Source organism: Camellia sinensis, chromosome 3 (genome assembly GCF_055761805.1).
Source record: "Camellia sinensis isolate YWXY chromosome 3, ASM5576180v1, whole genome shotgun sequence".
NCBI lineage: Eukaryota > Viridiplantae > Streptophyta > Magnoliopsida > Ericales > Theaceae > Camellia > Camellia sinensis.
In genome coordinates, this window is record NC_138963.1 from 189,763,142 (window position 1) to 189,772,192 (window position 9,051).

Genomic DNA, 9,051 nt, shown 5'->3' on the forward strand with positions numbered 1-9,051 from the left:
TTGTTGAGCACCAACGACGTCTTCACCACTACTTAACTCTGTGTTGAGCACCAACACAGTGTTAACCGCTTGAAACTGAGAATTGAGGGTGAAAGATGGATGAAGGTGGGTGTGTGAGTGAGTAAGGGTAAATATGGGAGTTTGTGTGTATATTGTTGTGGATGGGTGTGTGAGTAAGGACAAATATGTAAATTTATGGTGTGTGATGAGCAAAATATATATTTACTAAATTATTAAAGGTGTGCTTTTAGAAGTGGATTGCCTTGAGATAATTTATGGTGGGTAAATAGAGGCACCCTTGAATATGATATCTATTTTCGTAAGTTCTTATATGTAAGTTGTTTAAAAAAATTATATAAATTATATAAATATATGTAAATTAATTTATAAAAATTTTAAAAATCCTAACTTACGTATATTTATAAGAATTTACGAGATTTTATGTGATAACTATTATATAAATTGTGTATTTGAATAAAATAAATAAGTTCATATTGAACAATCACTTTGAATTTTAGAACAAGGATATGCTAGAATTTATAGAAATTCATAATACACAAAACTAGTAGAAGGAAGTAACCCGAAGTTTGTGCAATATCATAGTGTGTGGGTAAAAATCTGACCACACTGCCTGCTTAGTGATCAACTGCAGAGCACAGGCAGAATAGATGGCTTCAGTAACCTGAAACAGAAAGAAAAGGCTCCGGCGGTGGTTCTTCCACCCGGGGGCACTCCGACGATCAAGTCAGTATATCTCTCAAAGATAATCAAGTGCAAAACTTAATACTCAAAACATAAATTGCATACCTTAGACCCACGGGGGTGCCTCTCTTTTATAATATACTCAATCCAAGTCCTACTAGAAGTATGACTTCTATGAACTCCAATTTACTGCTTACTCTGGACTCTTTAAGAGATAAAGATAAACTCCCTTAAGAATTTTATCTAGGTTAAGTCCCCTCTTTGTCTTAGGACTCTTGTCCCTTATCTGCTTATCTCGGATTCCGATATCTTCGGGGATAACGTCGGCAACTCCGAGATCATCTCGGCTTAACTACCACGACACATGGCACCTCGGCCAACACGTCGGCGTCACCATGCCACGTGTTGCCCGACATCCCAAAAAGGAAGAAAAAGAGTCTGTCTCCACCTACTGCTACAACTGTAACCGCTTCTTCATCCCGAACAGATCAAGGATCCACCTCTGACCCAGCCGATCTTCCATCAACTTCGGGCCCCTACTTAATACCAATTCCAGAACGTAAACGTCGACGAAGACTTGTAAAGACTGCCGAGATGGTTCGTCCAAGGCCTGTCGTTCAAGATCTTCTTGTCGACCTTCCAACTGACGCCGAAGCTGTACCAACGCAATCAACGCTCCCACCAAAGCCAAAGAGAGTTAAAAAGGCTCAGCCCAAGGCCAAGGCTACAGATGCCGAGGCTGAGGATGCTTTGCCTATTTCTAAACTGGCAGAAAGCAAAAAATCAACCTCTGCTGCCACCAAGAGGTCTGCTGAGGGTCAACCCTCAGGGTCTACACAATCTAAGAGGCCAAGGTCATCATCCGCGACGACCTCGGCGTCAAAGAAGCCCGACGTTCCATGGGCTCCTGAACTAACTCTGGAGGATAGGCCTATCATGGCCAGTGAAAGTGCCGACGATATTAACGTTGGTGTCGCCCTCAGCACTACTCTTCTCCTTCCAAATAATTTGGAGCGAAATGCTAAGCTTAGTGAGTATGAGAATTACACTCTCATGCTCCAACACTCCGTTCAAGTAAGTGTTCCTGTTTGAACTTGCGATTCTTCTTTCTGTTTCCTACTGAGAATATTTTCTAACACTTCTGTTTTTCCTTAGGCCATTCAGCATGCCCATTCATTTTCAATGCAATCTTTTGAAAACCGGCAAAGATTGGTTGATATGAAGAGGGAAGCCTCTTCCATGAAGAAGGAGATCAGATCTCTTGAATCAATGATGAAAAAATTGGAAGATCAGGCCGAGGCGGCTACTAAGGCCCAAACTTTAGCTCTTGAGAAGGCCGAATCCGCTGAGGTCATTAAAAAAGTTGCTGAGGCCGAGAAAATAGAGGCTGAGGCTAAGAAGGCCCAAGCGGAGAAAGAACTTCAACAAGCTCTGGCTACCAAAAAGGCCGAAGTCAAAGAGGCCGACGAGAAGGCCTATGCCCAGGGTATGGCCGACGTCGCAGAGGATTATAAACTTCAAGTCAGGCAGGCATGCAACAGGGGATTTTCTCTTGGTTGGATGTCCCTGATAAAGAAGCTTGATCTTCCTGCTGACTCGCCATTGCGCCAGGCCGACGCTATTCCTTTACCATTTCCTCCACCTCCTCCTGAAGGCGAATCAGAGACTGAGGCAGATGCTGAGGATGAGGATGAGCAGAAAAATGATGACGAAGCCTTGGTAAGAAAATCGAAGGATGGTGCTGAAGCCAAGTCCCCTCCTCCTGCTGAGCATGTTATGGACTTAACCTTGGATGAGGAGGGTGATGAGGTAGAGGGGGCAACCAAAGAAATTGTCACTGGACAGCTATCGTCCGATCTTCTCTTGGTAGAAAGAAGTGTTGAGAAAACATTAGCAGAGATTGATGCCGAGATACAAGCGGAAATAGTGGCCGAGGAGGTTCTTCCAGAATCGTCTGAGGTCCCAATCCCTGCAGCGGCTAGTACTGAGGAGTCTTGATAATGTCTTTTGTACTTTGTTCCTTCTTTTTTCTGTACTTTGTACTTTGTACTTTTTTAGTTTCTAGACAATGTAAAACTCCTTTTTGTGGCCGATGTAACTTTTTCAATATGTAACTGCAACTGCTCTTTCTATAGATGCTTTTTAATCTTGTGATGTTCTGTTGATTGCTTCTGCATAGTTATATACTTAGAAATTTTTGTATGCTTCTTCATGTTGCATCCTTTGTGCAATCTTCTCGGGGTTACATACCTCGGGTATAACTACAAAATTTTTACTTCGGCAAAATACTGACCTGCAATATTGTAAATTGCTACAAATTTCAACAAGTGTTAACATATACTGTAGACTTTTCTTTACTTCAACTTGTAAGTTTCTGTATACCTCGGCTGGTGATCATATGTCGGCTTAACATAAACTTGTAAATTGCTAAAATTTCAACAAGTGTTAAGCATCTTCCTTAGGGTTTAAACAACCCACATACTGCTATGAGAACTTAAGCAATAACCTCGGCTTAACTTCAACTTGTAAATTGCTACAAATTTCAACAAGTGAAGATAAGGAATTAGCTTAATTCCAACTTGTAAATTGCTACAAATTTCAACAAGTGAATTAAGGAATAACCTCGGCTTAACTTCAACTTGTAAATTGCTACAAATTTCAACAAGTGAAGATAAGGAATCGGCTTAATTCTAACTTGTAAATTGGAATAATCTCGGCTTAACTTCAACTTGTAAATTGCTACAAATTTCAACAAGTGAAGATAAGGAATCAGCTTAATTCCAACTTGTAAATTGCTACAAATTTCAACAAGTGAATTAAGGAATAATCTCGGCTTAACTTCAACTTGTAAATTGCTACAAATTTCAACAAGTGAAGATAAGGAATCAGCTTAATTCTAACTTGTAAATTGCTACAAATTTCAACAAGTGAATTAAGGAATTATCTCTGCTTTTCCTTTGCCCCCAATGTGAACCTGAGTTTGACTTGGGTTCATATTAATTGTGTCTTCAATAAACATCAATGCATAACTTTCTCAATCATATGTGTTGAAAGAATTCTGAAAAGACTTTATTGATGATATCGGCAAAAATATGATGTACATCTAATGATAGAAAAATTTCAAATTACAGGTATTCCGAGGTCTGGGCAATGCTTTGCCCTCATTGTCCTCAAGCCGATAAGCTCCATTGCCTAATACTGAAGTGATTCTGTAGGGTCCTTCCCAGTTTGGGCCAAGCTTGCCTTCCCTGGGATCCTTCTTGTTACCGACGACTTTTCTCAGGACTAGGTCGCCGACTTGAAAATCTCTTGGATTGACCTTCTTGTTGTAAGCTCTGGCAAGCTGTTGCTGGTATACTGCAAGTTGAATTGCAGCTTTCTCTCTTCGTTCTTCCAACAAATCCAGATCTCGGGCTAAGAGTACGTCATTGGTGCCATTCTCTACTCTCTGGGTTCTGATCCCTGGGATGCCGATCTCCAATAGGATGACTGCTTCTGTGCCATAAGCCATGGCAAAGGGGGATTCTCCTGTTGATCTTCTCGGCGTAGTCCGATATGCCCAAAGTACGTTGGGCAACTCGTCTACCCACTTTCCTTTTGCTGCCTGCAGCCTCTTCTTTATTCCATCCAGTATTACTTTGTTGGATGCCTCTCTTTTATAATATACTCAATCCAAGTCCTACTAGAAGTATGACTTCTATGAACTCCAATTTACTGCTTACTCTGGACTCTTTATGAGATAAAGATAAACTCCCTTAAGAATTTTATCTAGGTTAAGTCCCCTCTTTGTCTTAGGACTTTTGTCCCTTATCTGCTTATCTCGGATTCCGATATCTTCGGGGATAACGTCGGCAACTCCGAGATCATCTCGGCTTAACTACCACGACACATGGCACCTCGGCCAACACGTCGGCGTCACCATGCCACGTGTTGGTATTCAGAAAATATATCCCCACACATAGTGTCCTTAAAATAGATTAGCTACCTCACCGTGGGTGTTGAAGAAACGTTCACTTTTGTCTCAAAAAATATAACAATTTAGACCGGGCTAAAGTAGAAGCACCTTCTGTTAGCTTTGGCGAACTTGATAATGGTTGCACTCTTTTTAACAAGAACAAAAAAACGGACTAACAAAAGATAGGAAAATTTTTCGTTAGTGTAAAAAATCATTTCCAACTTTATTATCTCAAAATAATATATTCATTTTCCATCAAAAATCTCTCAAAACTCTTCTTTTAAGTTTGAGGGGAAAGACACTTTTTATACTTGTAGGCAATGGCAGAGCTAGGAAATTAAATCAGAAGGGACACTTTTTTATTACAACTTTAATTTTTATTCCATAACCAACAATAAGAAGATAATAATAATTTTTGAGTTAATATTAAGTACAAAAACTTAAATAAATTATTACAAAAGTATTTCACATAAAATTTTACAATTAACTTCAAGTAAAATCGAAAAGAAAGTAGTGCATGTAATTAGTGTATCATGGACAATATAAAAAATTCATATATTTAAGACTTAAAATAAATTATATAATGGTAATATAAATCAATTTTTTACAAAATTTGAGTAAAAATTTCATATAATAGTGATATCACGTCATTACTGACATATGATATCACCAATCAATAGTAAAGTAGCATATGAAAGGTGAACTCCATATGTAAATATAACTAACACTCTAATAATTTTTACATATATATAGTAAGATTAATTATATTTACATATCAATAATGATGAATATTACCTTTATATTGAGATTTTTTACAAAATTTTCATACATAAAAATATAATTTGTTGTAGTCACTTCATTTTCAATAAAACAATAAATTTAAAAATGCTCTTGACATTTTATTCTAAATATTATTTTTGTTTAAAATTTTATTTATATACATATGTAAAAGAAATAAAAATAAAAAATTCAGGAGGGACACGTGACCCCCCTAGTCACCATGTGGCTCTGCCACTGTTTGTAGGGAAGAAGTCTTAACCACGAAGGCTACCATAAAACTTAGCATCAATGGTCATCAACTCTAGCCTTTAGAACTAAACTTACAAAGGTGCAAAGCTCCCATGTGCATTGTCACGACCCAAACCCGCCCCTACAGGTTCGGGGCCGTAACCGGCCAGCAATCCGTGACTACCGAAGGCCTAACTGAGTAAAGCAAATAAACAAGGCTAGCGGAAGCTATTATGCAAGAAAACGAAACGTCCAATGAGCTGTGAATTAAATGAGACAAAGACAATGCAATACATTTATATATATATATATATACAGAAGTACAAGATGCTTTTACGAGTTTGTCCACAAAGGCAACCAAAAGAGAAATGTTATTCCCATTGACAATAACTACTATGCTAATGTCAACCGACCGCAACACAAGAACGAAGTTCAAAAGGGAGAACACTGGCCACATCAACACCTAGAAAGATGAAAACCTCGCAGTGGGGCACATTGTACAACTTGACAAAACCGGAGCAAGACCGACGCCACTACGCTTTTTCTTGAGCTGGATCACCTACATGGCATGCCAAAATGTGAGCTAGGCCCAGTGAATAACAATTGAGTAACAAGATTATGAATGATAATTAAAACATAAAATGACACAAAGCTGAGCAGTTTCATATAATCTTTAAGAAGCATAACATTTCACGGAGTACAATCAGAAGCAGTAAATTCAGGCGGTCTAGAAGACCGAACAGATGGTCACGGAAACCAGACAGGCGGTCAAGAAGACCGAACAGATGGTCATAAAGATTGAAGATCAGATATGGTAGCTATTGCCACGTTAAACAAGAGTTCCATGAAATGGAACTAACTGAGTTGTATTCACATAAAAAGGTGCCAAAGTTATGGTAGTACTAATGGAAATTGGGATAGGATAACCATTCATTCATTCACAAGAAAGACATATCATGTTAACATATAAATTGAATCAGAGAAAAGGTAATTTAAATCATATATACATTCATAGTAGTGTTACTCACAGTCCATTTTGTGTTGCAGACGACTGGAATGAGGTGTTTGACCTACACAAATAGATTTACGCATTGTTCATTTAATGCAACAAACACTCAACGAATTAGTTTCACAACTTAGGGATTCATGGGTTAATATGTAAATCACACTTGTTAAACGTTTATGCGATGCAATTGGACATCATATATGAGCGTAAAACATACTAACGGAGGCGTGAGAATGGAGTCAACGACCCAAAAAAGTGAACCCGAGACAGCCAAACAGCCGCACGTGCGGGGCTCTCTCCGCACGTGCGCCCCTACGTGCTTTTTAGACATAATGCTCCCCAGTCCTCCCCTGAAATCCGCACATGCAGCCCACTTGCCACACGTGCGCCAGTGCACTCCCGCACGTACAGGCTCCCTTGCCGTACATGCGGTTCTGGGTGTTCCATAACCGAATTTTGCCCTATTTTTGGTACTCCAAATCCCCAAGAATCAAACCCAAATCCAACCAAATGAAGGTCACAAATTAACAAACATAATGTACAAACAAGATTCAAACTCAAATTATGAATTGAATTTAGCTTTGAATTCCTCAATTCCATTAACACCTTCACAAATAAAAGAAACAAGGATTTATGCTTAGGTTAATTCTATGCTTTTACAAACCATGGAAATTTAAGGGAGGACCATACAAAATCATGTCAATGGACTTGAGTATTGGTATGTGGACAAGGAAGTGGAAGAGTTCCTCTTGTTAGGTTCACAACAAGACTTATACTACCCAACTCCTCACTCTCACCCTCAACCTTGTGAGTTCAAACTAGAATTTCATCTTCATGCAAGAAATTATGGAGAATCCTTACCTTGATGAGTTGATCTAGAGAAGTTGTTTTCAAGCTCTCTTCCCTTCACCTTCTTTCCTCTTCTTCTCTAGCCTCCTCTCGAACTCTAGCTCTCATATTCTCCCTCTTATTGAGTTTAACATATTTATATGTAAAACATCCCTAGTCTTTAACTTAGATTAACTACATAAGAGTCACTTCAGTTTAAATTGTTAATTAAGTTCACCATCACCTATCTTAATTCAAGGTGCAATACCCTACTCACTTAGTTCATTAACTAATTTTATAACCCTAGCGATTTAACGAGTCAGACAGGTCTTTCCATAAAGGAACATATTTGTTAACAGACACAATGCTTATAAAAATACATATAAAGCTCGAATAAATGCATGATCCAGATTAAGCATAAAAGTAATCGTAAAAACAACAGTTAAGTAGGAAGGCGGGTGTTACATACATAATGATCATCAACTCTATCATCAAAACATGAGAGTCACAAAGGTTGAATAAATAAATATATATATATATATATATGATGTTATTTAAATAATCCAACTAGATGGGTCACAAAATGGCTACGGGTATTGGGTCACAACCCCACACCAAGTCTAAAACATATGCACAAGACAAACCTAGTCTAGCATAGCACAATCTAGTCCATGCCCAAGACTAAGTCCAACACATGCACATACACAAGCTTAAGCCAGTCTAGACCAAGACTAAACTTAAGTCCAAATCCAAGCCTAGGCCCAAGCCCAACTTCTATTGATATCAACTTTATGAGATAATTCTCATTCATAACTCAATGGTTTCGACTCATTATTTTTATATTGTAATCTTTTCACTTGAGATAATACAAAACCACTCAGACCCACTTCAATCGGCGGTTGGTACCCACTTTAATTTCGAATTAAAGTGGCTGAAAAACCATTCAACAATAACTTATCTATATTTGTGAGAACTTATGTAAATGTATATGGTATGCACCTTACACACCCAAATACTTCCCTTCATAAAATTAAAATTAAGAAGGTAAATTGTAGTAATCTCCTCTAGGGTTTTGAGTAATTATACTAGTCTATATTTTAAATATGTTTAAAGACTATAATTAATATATTTATGTGAAAATACAAACATAAATAAAATAAGAATATATATTTTTAATGTAAAATAAATAATAATATCATTTTTTATTTATATGACTAATGAATTGCTAATTAAAATGGAAATAAATGGTATGTGAATTCAAATCAAGAAAAGTCTAATGTAATTATATCAAACTAGTGTGTCTTATTAGTATATTTTTAAAAAAATCTAAGAGGAAGTGACCGTAATTTATCCTAACTTAAAAAAATAATAATTATAAGTGATTTATTCAATTTTTATAATCTTAACTAAACCCAAAAAAATAATAATTGAAATGTTTAACAAATGTCACTTTAATGAACTTAATTATATGTTTATGTGTAGTTTTATATACTGTTTACATAATTTGTATAATTACTATATTATTGAATTTTGCATTTATGTAATAATTAGT